This window comes from Notolepis coatsorum, assembly GCF_963971535.1.
Source record: "Notolepis coatsorum genome assembly, chromosome: 12".
Classification (NCBI taxonomy): Eukaryota; Metazoa; Chordata; class Actinopteri; order Aulopiformes; family Paralepididae; genus Notolepis; species Notolepis coatsorum.
In genome coordinates, this window is record NC_140176.1 from 56,755,508 (window position 1) to 56,770,525 (window position 15,018).

Here is a 15,018-nt window from a genome sequence, read left to right on the forward strand (position 1 = left end):
GTGGAAGTTTTGCGCACATAGTCCAGGATTAGCACTCTGCCATATGCTGCTCATATGAGCCGGGCCTTTCCACATAAAAACAGCCATGTGTGTGTGCATGCGTGTAGCGCGTGTTCATGTCCGCCGCACGCACACGTCCATCCATCCATGTCTGGATTAAACTGTCTTTCCAGCGGCCAGCGAGCCGCCCTCCGAAACCCCTCTGAGGTCATTCTAACAGCAGGCTCTCTCTCCTCCACGCAACACATTGACACAGTCTGACCTCCAGGCAACACTTTCAAAGGCCGCATTCAATGTTTCCCCAGCCTCCATCCAATAAAAGAAAAAAGAAAAGAAAAAGAAAAAAACACACCAATGGAAACCAATTTCATGTGACATGGTTACATTACTCTAAGCTGTCTTTTACAGACTGCAGGCCGAGAGAGAGTGAGAGTGAGATAGATGGAGAGATCAGATCGGAGAGAGAGGCACAAGTGTTTAAGACGTTCAGAGGTCGCGTTAGTGAGAGAATATGAGCCGGGACGCTCCGGGAGAGGTCAAAGGTCGCGCAGTCCCACAATACATCATCCGGAGCTGTCGGGGGTGGATATCTCACATGGACCTGTGTGTTCACGGCTTTCAAACCACATTATCTGTGACATTCACTCAATTACTATAAGTTATCTATACAACTGTATACGTAGGGTTGCAAATATTTGTGCACGGCGCATTTGTGCCGTCAATAAGTTAGACAGTTAACCAGGTGAAGGCCACAGGTTCGATCCCCGGGCAAGGCACTGAACCCCTGCCTCTGCTCTGATCCTGCACTCTGACTTCCCTGCTGAAACGCCTACATGTGTGTATGTCTGTACTGTGGTGACTAAGTGCTCCAAGATTCCCATATTCAGTTGTTTACACAAAGCTTACGCAAGGAAAAGAACAAAAGAAGAGAGAAATTCCCTGACAAATCATGAAACACAAGCGTGACAAGTGACAACGTTAATGGCAACCTATTAGTTCATCCATATAACACTGTATTATAACAATGTATAATAACACTGTACATATACACTGTACTGTATATGCTACATATATCTATATCTGACATATCTACATCTACTACATCTATTATATAATGTATACCACTGGATAGATTGGTTATATGAACCATGAACCATACTCGTATCACTGTATATAATAATACTGTACATACATTGGCTTAGCATATTTACGTAGCTTTTCCATATATATAGTAGACACATACACCGCAATGCACTTTACTGCCTTTGCACTCTGGTTAGATGCAAACTTCATTTGGTTGTACCCTGTGCAATGACGAATACATTGAATCTAATCTAGCCTACAATGTAGCGGGACTTACCGGATGTCGCTCTCTCTCACTGCCACATAAAAACATATTCACACACCAACGCAGGCCAGGCACTCACACTCAGTTATTACTGTGCCAGTTGACACAGGAAGAAACACACAGGAAGCAACTCACCTGAACAGACCTGAATCTCTGGTTTCTCCTGTGTGCCTAAAGGCTCATGTCGCTCCACCCTCTTTTACCTCATACTACACAAAGTTGACCTGTAAACAGAGACAGAGAGAGCGAGAGAGAATGAATGAATGAATGAATGAATGAAAACTTTATTAACAGATTGCAGAATGGGTACAGTGCAGTACAGCTCAATACATACAATTGTTAAGGGGATGCAGACCAGAGAAAGACTTTCGTCTTGTTTCCACCAGGGTCCCCCATTTCCAATTCATCGTACAAAGAGAAAAAGAGAGAGGGGTGGGGGCGTTAGTTTAGAGGGATTTTCACAAAATGTCACTCAATGGACTTTAGAACCTGAAATCATACAGCGTACTTGTTGCTCATGGGTCCATTCAACAAGTGTGTTCTCAGATGTGGTGCTCATTGTTGCCCACTAGATGGCGCCTTCAGACTATCAGGTTCCTCTATGATGAAAAGACCTTAGCCAGAAGCCTCCATCAGCAGCAACAGAACTCTCACCTAAATAAATGGACAGCTGCTAACAATGCAAGGCCTGTGTGCACATTTGAGTCTATGGTGCGCACTCAAGGATTTGAATGCAGGTGCATCACTCACTGAATACGTGAGTTGGTGTGTGTGTGTGCATGTGCGTGCGTGAGACCGATTGCCTTCATTTCCCTGGGGGCGTGTCCTACTGACTGTATGACCTCATCAGGTACCAGCAGAGACAGGCATCACAGTAATCCTATCTGCTGTCTGTCAGGAGCCCTATTGTCATTAAAAACAGATCGGCAAGGTGAGACTGGCAGGCTGCGAGACTGGCAGGCTGGCACAGTCTGAGCTGTGTGATGGGCAAGCAACAGTTGTGATTGGAGGATCAAGAAAAGAGGGCAGGGCTTGAGATGGGTCAATTAGTCAATGTATGATTAGTTGTTAGGGTCTTTGTCGGCTACTGTTAGTTTAAATAAGTTTTATGCTTTTTCTTTCATGTTGAAGTAGTAGTTTCCTGGGAAACAACGAGCATATATCTGGCATCATGATGATCACAAATCACAAATCAGTAATCACAAATATGCTCCGGTCTTTAATCGCCAGATCTGAATGATGTGCTCCGGTCTTTAATAAGCACTAGATTTGACGAGGTCAGTCTGTATGATTTGCACGGATGGAGGGAAAAGCAACAATCTATTGATTAAACAGAGGAGTCGACCAAATTCAGCAACTATTTCTCTCAGATTAATTACAAGACGAAGACGTTTTTCGATTCATCGTTCTTGTGAAAATATTTCCTCCATTCCTCTCCACTGCTTTTTACCACCTCTCCTTCCTCCTATCTCTTCTCCCCCCCTCTCACTCTCTCTCTCTCATCCCTCGTTCCCATGTAGACACAGCAGTCTTTGTCTCTCTCTGGCCCATTAACTGAGGGGTATAGGGAGGCCACCATCACCATCACTCGCCGCCGACACATTCCAATGTCAAACAGGCACACACACACACACACACACACACGCACACACACACAATAGTTGTCATGACAATAATATTCAGTTTAATTAATCCAGGATCTGGTATAGGGAAATTGTGCAACAGTTAGCAATCTAGCTCCCGTTTATCAGAACACACACAGACACACAGACACACAGACACACAGACACACACACACACACACACACAGAAAACAGCAGGTATGCATAAGCCTCTCTAATCTGGTGGTCTCTCTAAATGCCAGTGTTGCCAGGTAACCTACATCTTCTCTGATATTACTGAAGTGAATTGAGAGAACAGGGGGACAGAGATATGTAACAGATGGACTGGCAGAAAGACAGACAGATGGAGAGACAGACAGAGGAACAGATAGAGGTATTAGGGTATAAAAACCACTGATGTGAATGCATTGCGAGCAGCTTGACCATTTTATGTGGAAACATTGCAGGGATTTGGCCAAATTTGCAAGCTGTCACAAAATAATATGCGTGTGGTTGCAAAATCCTGGAGGCACTGATTTACAAAAGACAATGCTATGACCTGGTGTATTGGATACTCAGTAGCTGACTGGATCAGTCCATCACATGCATATAGCTTACGTTACATATAACACTTTCATGAAGCAGCCAAATCTATCTCATTTCATTTGGAATAGAATCGCTGTTGGAGTGAATATGATTACTTCACCCATTGGGATAACGTCAGTCTCCAAGTTAACCCTAACCCTAACTCTGACCCCCAGATAACCCTAACCCTGATCCTGACCCCCAGCTAACCCTAACCCCCAGCTAACCCTGACTCTGACCCCCAGCTAACCCTAACCCCCAGCTAACCCTGACTCTGACCCCCAGCTAACCCTATCCCTGACCCCCCCAGCTAACCCTAACTCTGACCCCCAGCTAACCCTAACCCCCAGCTAACCCTATCCCTGACCTCCCAGCTAACCCTAACCCTGACCCCCAGCTAACCCTAACCCTGACTCTGACCCCCAGCTAACCCTATCCCCCGGTTGTGTGTTTACAGGCCAATTGAAGAGAGCTGCAGTAGGGAATGGTGGGGAACCCGTTAACAGATATATAATTAATAGAATAACAGCGTTCAGTGACATTTAGAGAGAGAGAAAGGAGAGAGAGAAGGGAGGTATACGGAGAGATTTGGGGGAGACAGGGAAAGAAAAATAGAAAGAGAGAGAGAGATGAATAATGGCTGGGGGACCATCATTAGAGTGGCTGTAAACCCATGTACAGTATTTACTCCAAGCTATAAAACACACATGTAAACATTCATGAGAATGTGTGATTTAGGCCCAGTCTGCACACAAAGTACAGTTGCTGAAAAGATTTGACACACACATCATTGCTGCTAAGAATATACAACCCATCATGGCATCAATGAAGCCTCCTACTATATATTTTTTTAAATTTTTTATCCACTTTTTCTCCCATTTTTTCTATATTTTCTCCCATCCCAATTTCGTATCATCCAATTCAACCCTCCCCTGTCACGAACGCTGTTTCTTGCCTCCCACAAGCCGGCTGCAATGTGGACTAAGTCATACATAGCACAAGTCCCCTCCGGTACTTGAGGTAACAGCAGTCGCATCTTTTCACCTGCGCAGCTCGATCTCTCAGTGGCGAGGAGTAACGCGTGGGAGGCTCACGCTGCCCCCGACACTTCCTGATTCTACTGCGCAGGCGCACCAACCGACCTGTAGGAGTCGCTGTCCACAACGCCCGATCCCCACCCATCAGTTTCCCACCCCCTAATACGGCCAATGTGTATTAGTACGGACGACCAGCTAAACTGAAAGCAAATGTGGAGCGCTGGGCTCGAACAGGCCCACTACGCCACGTAGCCCCCCTGAAGCCTCCTACTATATAATCTTTGAACTAGGTGTGGTTTAATGGGTCAGGTGAGGGTGACCTCCAGGCCAAGGGCCCAGTCCTTTGTCAGCTGGAGCCCAGGAACAGAGCTCTCATTGGGGGAAGGGGAGCCCAACTGAGGGGGGTGAGCCAAGACGGGGGGTCAAATAGTAAGACTATAGCCCGATGATAGACAGGATAAACCTCAGACACAAGGTCAGGTTGCACCACACAGTGAGGACAAACCCTGGTGCAGAGGTAGGTGTACCGTGGTACGTGGTGGGTGGTACAGTGGTAGGAGGTACAGTGGTAGGTGGTACAGAGGTAGGTGGTACAGTGGTGGGTGGTACATTGGTAGGTGGTACAGTGGTGGGTGGTACAGTGGTAGGTGGTACAGTGGTGGGTGGTACAGTGGTAGGTGGTACAGTGGTAGGTGGTACAGTGGTAGGTGGTACAGTGGTGGGTGGTACAGTGGTAGGTGGTACAGTGGTGGGTGGTACGTGCGTGGTACAGTGGTAGGTGGTACAGAGGTAGGTGGTACAGTGGTGGGTGGTACAGTGGTAGGTGGTACAGAGGTGGGTGGTACAGTGGTAGGTGGTACAGTGGTAGGTGCCCACCAGATTGTAGATGTATGACATATATTTGTAATATGCCTCCCAGGCTATTTTGCCGACCGGTCTCAAATCAGCCACAATCATCCCTGTGCCCAAACAAGGCAACATCAGCACTGTGAGAGAATGAAACTCATCATCTCCTACCACCAACAAGAAGACAAAAGACGCCCCCACCCTCATTTGTGTCCAAAGACCCCTCACCACTCCACCTGTCCTGTCCAACCATCCCAAAACACATCACCCCCCCCCCCCCCCCCCGAGAGCAGAACAAACCACACCACTCACCATTCCAGACAAACCACCCCGAAACACATCACCCCCCCCCCCCCCCCCCCTTTCCTGGACCGAACCCCCCCCCGGAACAGACCAACCACCCACCCTTCCAGTTCGACCACTAACAATGGACACACCTTTTGCTCCTCCTGTATATAATGTGACCACAATCGTTGATCTTAGGCCTGCCGCGATAAGCAATAAATCGATTAATTGCCGCGATAATTAAAATGAATGCAATGATTTTGACGGGCGCGATTAATTGCTATTTGCGCGTTTGTTTTAATGAGGCGGAACCAGTGCCCCTTGTCAGTCACTGTCCGTGTTGGGAGGCGGGCCGCTGGCTTTACTACAGAGCACAGCACAGGAGCTCCGTGGGGCTAACGTTACCCCTCATTGTGTCTATTCTACTAGCATTAACGTTACTCATACAAACAATCAATAGCGAGTTATATTGATCACGCTATGTACGATAGCCATGCTAAAACGCTAGCACAACATTAGCACCTAACCTAACAACAAGCCTTAACAAGTCAGCGATCTTTTTGCGAGACTAAACTCTCCGCTCGGTGGCAAATTGTGTTGATGTCGGTTTTGTTTAATCAATAAATGAGGCAGAATACACTGACTGTATCCTTTGTTTATTGCACTTGTGCCTGCTGCAAACATAATGATTATGAAATCCTATGCGAGACATTAAAGATGGCGGCTTTCTGTTTTCGTTCAGAATCTCCAACGAGTGACGCGTTTCTATTCTGACCAATCAGTGGTCTGCAGTGTTTCACGTGACTTTTCTGGTACCACTTCTACTCGCTTGGAACCACGACAGAGCAGGGACTAAAAAAGTACCCAAAAAGTACCTGATAATCACAACAATACTTCCGGTCCGGTCGGTGGGCTTCAAAATAAAAGTCTAAAACACCGGAAAAGACAGAGCGGTGGGCTTCAAAATAAAAGTTTTGGGAAATAAATTTCTCCAAAAAAAAAAATTCTCTAACCGGTCGCAATAATATCGCTTATCGCAATATTTTCGGGGGCAATTAATCGCTCAGCAAAATGTGTTATCGTGGCAGGCCTAGTTGATCTTGAGCTCAGTGAGGAGGTACACCCGGCCAGTGTCCACTCCGAGTCATCCAGCTGTAACTCTCTTTGATTTAATTGAACCTATTTTGGTGTATTAAACCCATGTTTGTTCAAGCCTACCTGACTACATTTGATTCATCCGGGAATATTTCTCCCACAGCAGCACTCTAAATGACTCATAAAATCCGCCCTACCCCCTAATCCTAGTCTGCCTACAGAGATGAAGTCCACAATTTAACTGGATGGTGCATGGACAACAATCTCACATTAAACATTAAAAAAACAAAAGAGATCATCATTGACTTCAGGAGACACATGGTGGACCCCCCCCCCCCTAACCATTGCAGGTGAGGAAGTGGAGAGTCCTCTGCTTTAAGTTCCTAGGGACCCACATCACTGAGGACCTCAAATGGACCACCAACTCCACTGCACCAAGACCCAACAGCAGCTTTATTTTTTTAAGGACACTTAAAATAAAACCTGTCTTCTGAGCTGCTTAAGGCCTTCTACCACTGCTCTATTGAGAGCATTTTAACATACTCCATCACAGCATGGTACTTCTACCACTCCTCTATTGAGAGCATGTTAACATACTCCATCACAGCATGGTACTTCTACCACTGCTCTATTGAGAGCATGTTAACATACTCCATCACAGCATGGTACTTCTACCACTGCTCTATTGAGAGCATTTTAACATACTCCATCACAGCATGGTGCTTCTACCACTGCTCTATTGAGAGCATGTTAACATACTCCATCACAGCATGGTACTTCTACCACTCCTCTATTGAGAGCATGTTAACATCCTCCATCACAGCATGGTACGCAAACTGCACAGAATCTGAAAGGAAATCCCTCCAGAGAGTCATAAACACCTCCCAAAAAAACACCGGTCTCCCCCTGCCCACAGCCCCACACTGGATGACATGCCTCCGCAGAGCTAGCAGCATCCTGAAGGATAGAACCCATCCCCCTCACCACCTCTTCTCCCTGTTGCCATCTGGGAGGCGATACAGGGCCTTCAAAGCACCACCTCCAGGCTGCAGAACAGCTTCTTCCAGAGAGCCATCACTGAACTGAACAATCACCCCATGTTGCCACCACATCTACATCTACCTCTACCTCACTATAATATATACTTGTGTGCAATATGACAGATGTTGGGACATGCAATAATGGCATTCTCTAAGGTGCAATATCTTCTGCCGAAGTGCAATCTTTTTTTTCTACTGTGGGTTAGCCAGCTTTTACAGGGTTAGCTGAATGAATGAATGAATGAAAACTTTATTTAACAGATTGCAGAATGGGTACAATACAGTACGGCTCAATACATACAATTGTTAAGGGGATGCAGACCTGAGAAAGACGTTTGTCTTGTTTCCATCAGGGTCCCCCATTTTCAATTCATATAGACATTTATGACATACACAACATACATGACATTTATGGCATAGGGACATATAGGTATTTGGTACTGATACATTTGTGACATAAGCGGTATTCAAATATACAGTACTGTTACCCCTAGATCCTGACAGAGTATATACATATGATGGGGAGGGGACTGTACATTAGGAGGGGGTGGGAGGGAAATATACATACGGCGGGGAGGGAATATATACATGCGGTGGGGAGGAGACTGTCTATTAGGAGGTGGTGGGGGTTTTGGGCATTTACGGTGGCCAGTTTCGAATTGCAGCCTCCCGTAGGTGCTCTTTAAGAGCGGTTTTGAATGTGGGCAGGGATTCACATTCCTTTACATCGCAAAAAATGCGACCGAATAGGCGCCCTGGAGCCCTGCTGTAACGTCTTCACATGGGTGTTTCACATGCCGCTGTGGTTGGGCGTATACTTAGCTACTTTGGGATACTTCTGATTGGTGAGCAATGACTGGGACACATAGAGCACAGCACTTCTGATTGGTGAGCATGGCTGGTACACACAGAGCACAGCACTTCCGATTGGTGAGCATGACTGGGACGCAAGAAAACCTTGAATCATACTCGCTGTATAACGTATCCCAAATTGCAGGCGTTGCGATTTGCTATTCGCAAAATTTTCAATCGCGATTTCGATTTAAAAAAAACGCTTAATCGTTCAGCCCTAGTGGGTGGTGGGTAATACAGTGGTGGGTGGTACAGTGGTGGGTAATACAGTGGTGGGTAATACAGTGGTGGGCAATACAGTGGTGGGTAATACAGTGGTGGGTAATACAGTGGTGGGTGGTACAGTGGTGGGTAATACAGTGGTGGGTAATACAGTGGTGGGTAATACAGTGGTGGGTGGTACAGTGGTGGGTGGTACAGTGGTGGGTAATACAGTGGTGGGTAATACAGTGGTGGGTAATACAGTGGTAGGTGGTACAGTGGTGGGTAATACAGTGGTGGGTAATACAGTGGTGGGTGGTACAGTGGTGGGTGGTACAGTGGTGGGTAATACAGTGGTAGGTGGTACAGTGGTGGGTGGTACAGTGGTAGGTGGTACAGTGGTGGGTGGTACAGTGGTAGGTGGTACAGTGGTAGGTGATACAGTGGTGGGTGGTACAGTGGTAGGTGGTACAGTGGTGGGTGGTAGTGGTGGGTGGTAGTGGTGGGTGGTACAGTGGTGGGTGATACAGTGGTAGGTGGTACAGTGGTAGGTGATACAGTGGTGGGTAATACAGTGGTAGGTGGTACAGTGGTGGGTGGTAGTGGTGGGTGGTAGTGGTGGGTGGTACAGTGGTGGGTGATACAGTGGTAGGTGGTACAGTGGTGGGTGGTACAGTGGTGGGTGGTACAGTGGTGGGTGGTACAGTGGTGGGTGATACAGTGGTGGGTAATACAGTGGTGGGTGATACAGTGGTGGGTGATACAGTGGTGGGTGATACAGTGGTGGGTGGTACAGTGGTAGGTGATACAGTGGTAGGTGGTACAGTGGTGGGTGGTACAGTGGTAGGTGATACAGTGGTGGGTGGTACAGTGGTAAATGATACAGTGGTGGGTGGTACAGTGGTAGGTGATACAGTGGTGGGTGGTACAGTGGTAGGTGGTACAGTGGTGGGTGGTACAGTGGTGGGTGGTACAGTGGTGGGTGGTACAGTGGTAGGTGGTACAGTGGTAGGTGGTACAGTGGTAGGTGATACAGTGGTGGGTGGTACAGTGGTAGGTGGTACAGTGGTGGGTGGTACAGTGGTGGGTGGTACAGTGGTGGGTCATGTCCCTGGTTTGAATAGTATGAGAAAACACTAATGATATACAAAAAGTCCTGAAATCCTAAAAGTAGCTACCTGACACGAGAAACCAAAGGTTCAAATTGAATTCAGTATGACTTTATCGCTGGCTGACGGTCTTCATTGACCAATGACTGTGTCTCGGCATTTGGGCTTGAAGGTTTGCAGAGCAGGTTTCATGATCCCCAGATTCCCAGAGATTCCTTCAGGGTCCACTGAAAAGGCATGAGGCTATTCATTTGTGAGATATAAATCATTACTCTAGTTTTACTGGAGTAAAAAAAGTATTTTATTTCCATCTTTACCAATTATTTTCCAAATAAAAAACTAATTGGAATACATGTGTATTTTCCCCACTGTCTGAAAAAGAATATATATATATTATGGTAGATATTATATATTGCCAGATGGATCTATAGATTCAACATTAAGTGCCCAAATATCAGAATCAGTATTAGAGCCAACTTGCTCTTATCCTTCTAGGCCTGACACACACCCTCTGCTCTCTCGATGTCGGGCAGAGCAGCACATACACACTACATGTACATGCAGCAACTATATACACACTACATGCAGGACACTACATACACACTACATTGACCATATTGTTAGTCAGGTAAAAGGAAGAGGCTCAATAGGAAAAAGCAAGCATTTTGTTTGCATGGTTAAGATAAGATAAGATATTCCTTTATCGATCCCCTTGGGGAAATTTGGGCGTCATAGTAGCATGGGGGAGGGGAGGTACAGGTATGGGCAGGGTAATAGGACATAAATATACATAAATACAATTAAATATGATTTTTTTTTTAAATTAAAAACAGTATACTATACACAAGGTGCAGGTGAGGGTCTGTACCCTAACTAGCATGATATCATATGTTGTAGTCCGAGCTGGTTTTGGTTAAGAGTCAAACACACTTAGTGGTCAGATATTCCTAATAGTTCTCCAGTTCTGCTGCCGTTAGTTCTCCAGCTGCTGGCAGCAGTCCATGCCCATGGCCCAAGTCTGTGGCTGAACGTGCTCCTCGTCTTGGCTAGCTCTTCATATAGGGCAGGGGTGCCCAACCTTTTTTGAACCAAGATCTACTTTTTTATTTACCACCTAGCCCGAGAGCTACCAGCCAAAATTGTATATTGTAAGCAGTCATTTGAGGCTTTATAAAAGCAGCATAATGAACACAAATCTGTCAGTGCCGAGTCCGACCTCATCTTAAATAACAAACAGCATTGCTTGTTGTAGTTAACAAGGAGAGGAAGAGTTGATTTAGTTGATTTTTATTATTTTATAGGGGGTGGGAGGGGTTCTCCAGCTTCCTTCTTATCCTCCTCTCTGCCACCACCTCTAGTTTGACCAGCTCGACTCCCACTACATACGGAGCTAGCCTTCCTCACCAGCTTGTGTAATTTTGTCTGTGTCCCTTGAGTTGATGTAAACACTGTGTGGCAGGTGTGTTGCAGGACGAAGGAGAGACAGACAGGCAGATTATATCGTTATCATTATGGAACAGATCAAGTCAGTGAAATCTGGTTAAAAAGGGTCAGCCTACAGCAATGTTCTGGATGAAAACCTAGTGGTAGTCACTTTTACAGGAATTCATTACAGACAATTGTGTCAAGGAGTTTTATCATCGCTTTAAAGGCAGCATTTTTTCGGTAAAAGGCTTATTGGCCGCTCGATATATTTATCTACCCATACTCTTGTTTTGACTCTGTAATAACAAGATGTGACTCGTGAGGCAGTCAGTCGCCCCTTTTACACTACAAAACATCCCTTGTACCCTCTGCTAATCCCGGTGTTAAGCTGCTTACGACAGACAAACAAATAATTACTAGCCGCCATCCAGCGTGGAACCGTTTTGGGCACCACAGGGCCTGGGCATAGTGAGGTTGAGAGTGGATGCTCCGAATCTAGCTTCCCCACGCCAGTCAGATCCTGTCTGTCTGAACCTGTTCCCATTTATGGGCTCACGTCATTCAGCCGAGAGAGATGGAGAGAGAGTTTTGATTGATTGATTGAAAATTGTATTAACAGATTGCAGAATGGGTACAATACAGTACAGCTCAAATGCTCAATACACACAATTGTTAAGGGGATGCATTGCAGACCAGAGAAAGACTTTCGTCTTGTTTACATCAGGGTCCCCCAGAGAGAGAGAGAGAGAGAGAGAGAGAGAGAGAGAGAGAGAGAGAGAGAGAGAGAGAGAGAGAGGATACGGATAGGATAGCCTAGACAGATGGGGAGAGAGGGAGATGATAAAACAATGTAGAAACACTGATAAAAGAATGTAGGAACACAAACAGAATGTCAACACCACTTCAAATGACAAGAACCTACATGTACTTTCACACATTCACACTCCAATGGCAGATGCCCCCAGAGAAGTGGCTCTTCCCACAACAACAACAACAACAACAACACCACCAACAACGCAATTCAGTCTCCCTCTTTAAAATAGAAAGAAATATTTCACACCGGAAGAGAAACACAAATAACAGCCAATGAATCACCTGGGGAGTCGAGTTCTCCCATGATCTCAAACGCCCCCTCTTTGTGAGTCAACCGCACCGTGGTGCCACCCCATTGATGCCACTCTTACGTGATGCCTCTTAATAGGCACACCCCCCACCCCCATAAACACGGGCGTCCCCGCCGTCTACCGTAGTGCACAAACACAGATCTAAATCAGCCGAGGCTGACGGGCTCTACGACTCGCGCCCTTATTCAGTCGTCCCGGGGGAGAAATTCCAAGTCATTGAGCACCTTGTATAGACACTCGTACTCAATCACCCTCCCCAACCCTCCGACACGCCGCAAAAAAGACAAGCTAGGGGGGCCCTCTAAAGACACGGTTCTGCATGAGTCATGACGCCCATGGCCGTGAATGAGGGAGAAGCTATTATGCCATGGTGAGAACATTTTAACCGGATTCCGAAGTTTGAATTCCAGAATGCGCTAAATGGTCCACGTTGTGCTATAAAACACTTTACTGTGGAGTAAGAAACAGTGTGTTCCCAGGGTGGACAAAGATGCACTGTGTCTGGAGGGGTAAGAGGAGGTGGCCATCACCACTGTTCCCATTTTAATCAATTGGCTGAATGGGCAAAGATGGGTCAAGGATCTCCCTTTTCTCATAGACGCTGCCTTGTTCTCTATAAAAAGGCATGCAGAACAGCGCACATGCATATGAACACACACATTCACACACGTACGGTACACACACACCAAAGGCTTCTAAACAACAGTAAACAAACACACACACAGCCCTTGTTAGGCAGCAACGTCACTGTGCACTTTTAACAAGACACTGGGGGAGGGAGGAAACTCATTTGCAAACCCAGGTGAGTAGCTACAAGCGAGGGTCACAAACGATGGGCCTTAGCAGAGCCAGTCCAGCTAACAAGCACTCCCACAAAGTTTCTGCAGGCTAGCGTTGCAGGCAGATAAGAGCATAGAAAGTGAAAATTTGCAGAGTGGAGAGAGACAAATGAATTCACAGAAAGTCAGCGTTTAGAGAAAAAATAAATACTGCAGATTTTTTTAAAGGAAAAAGATAAAAGCCATGAAGTGATGAAAAACTACCTTTTTTCTCCGAGAGATGATCTTCCTTAAGTCCTTAAGAGACGTCCGTCCTTCGCCGTGGAAGCAAGGTCTGTGTTGTGTGTAGTGAGATTACTTGATGCCGAGCGCTTCTCCGAGAACATTCTACTTAAATGCGAGGAAGTCGGCTATGTGGCGTTTCCATGTAAGTGTCAGCGTCGGTTAGTAGCCTCTCCCCTCCGATCTGCCACAAGCATCTTGTATCTCTTAGTCTGTGTGTCAGTGTAGGCAGTCTGTGGGGTATAGCCAGCCTTTCAAAGCCATGTGGTTACAAACACCCACCATGTGTGGCCCGAGGACTGGATTCCTGGCTGCACCAATTTATTTCTGGCCGTTCCTTTGTTGATCAAATATGCCAATGTTGTTTAACGTTACGCCGCCGCCCTCCACACACCCCACCCCCTTCCCTCAGCAGTCTGCAGTTCACCACTGTGCCGTTCTCAATCCATCCATCCACTCATCCCTCCCTCCTCCTCCTCCCCCTCTCCGCTGCCTGTAGATACCGGTATCTGATCCCCCAGGGGGCCGTGCAGCAGGGCCGCATCAGCCTGCTTAACCTAGGGCCAACCCAGGATGGATCGACAGGACGGACAGGAAACACCACCTGCCGGCTGAAGCCTGCCGACGACGATGTGCCGATATCAGTGCACAAATAAAAACCTTCATCTCAGAGGAACAAGTGTGTGTATTTCAACACAGATCTGGTACGAGACACACGGGGGGGGGGGGGGGGGGGGGGGGAGAAGCTGACGGAAATAGTTGCCGCTAAGTTTTAAATATTCACGACAGCTTTCTGCCCGAGTGCTAGCGTGGAAAGTATCGGATACAGGCATGCATCCGATAACCATTCAGCTGATGCAAGCTAAGCTATGCGACGTATGCGGTACCACCGATTGTTCGCCGAGCATTACATCATCGGACGTAACTCTACACCGGTCATCTGTGGTGAATGAAGTGAAATATGAGAGGGGGCTCTGGAGTGATGTGTTTAGGTAACAGTGTGTCATCATCAATATATTATGATGGTGCATGAGTGGGGACAGCTTTCAATCAGCCGTCAGCTGTAAGACATTATAACATTACTGGCAGGAGGTAATACTCAAGAACTAGCCTATGTATATACATCACACTGTAAAGCAGAAGGCACACTGGCCAGACTGCCACTGGTAATCAATCAAAACTACACAGTTGACTGGTGGTATGCAGAAGTTTAAGCTGGTCTAACTCAGTGGTTCTCAACTGTTATCTCCCCGATCTATCATCTCCCCGTAGACAGTTGTGGAATTCTGGACATAATCATATCTAACAGACGGAGGTCCCTGAGACAAAGTATTATTAAATGGTGGTCTGCAGCCTAATGTGTTTCAATATCGGGGTCCTCCACCCAGGGTTTTGAAGACCCCAACCTC

At 46.6% G+C, this 15,018-nt stretch overlaps 1 protein-coding gene across 1 annotated transcript in view; it reads right to left on the minus strand.

Moving 5' to 3' along the window:
* The window catches only part of mpp7a (MAGUK p55 scaffold protein 7a), a 208,329-nt gene that overhangs the window by 140,340 nt on the left and 52,971 nt on the right, over nt 1-15,018 (minus strand). The window contains exon 2 of the mRNA XM_084325841.1: nt 1,484-1,572. The gene's annotated coding sequence lies outside the window, so the exon portion shown is untranslated. The remainder of the gene's footprint in view (nt 1-1,483; nt 1,573-15,018) is intronic.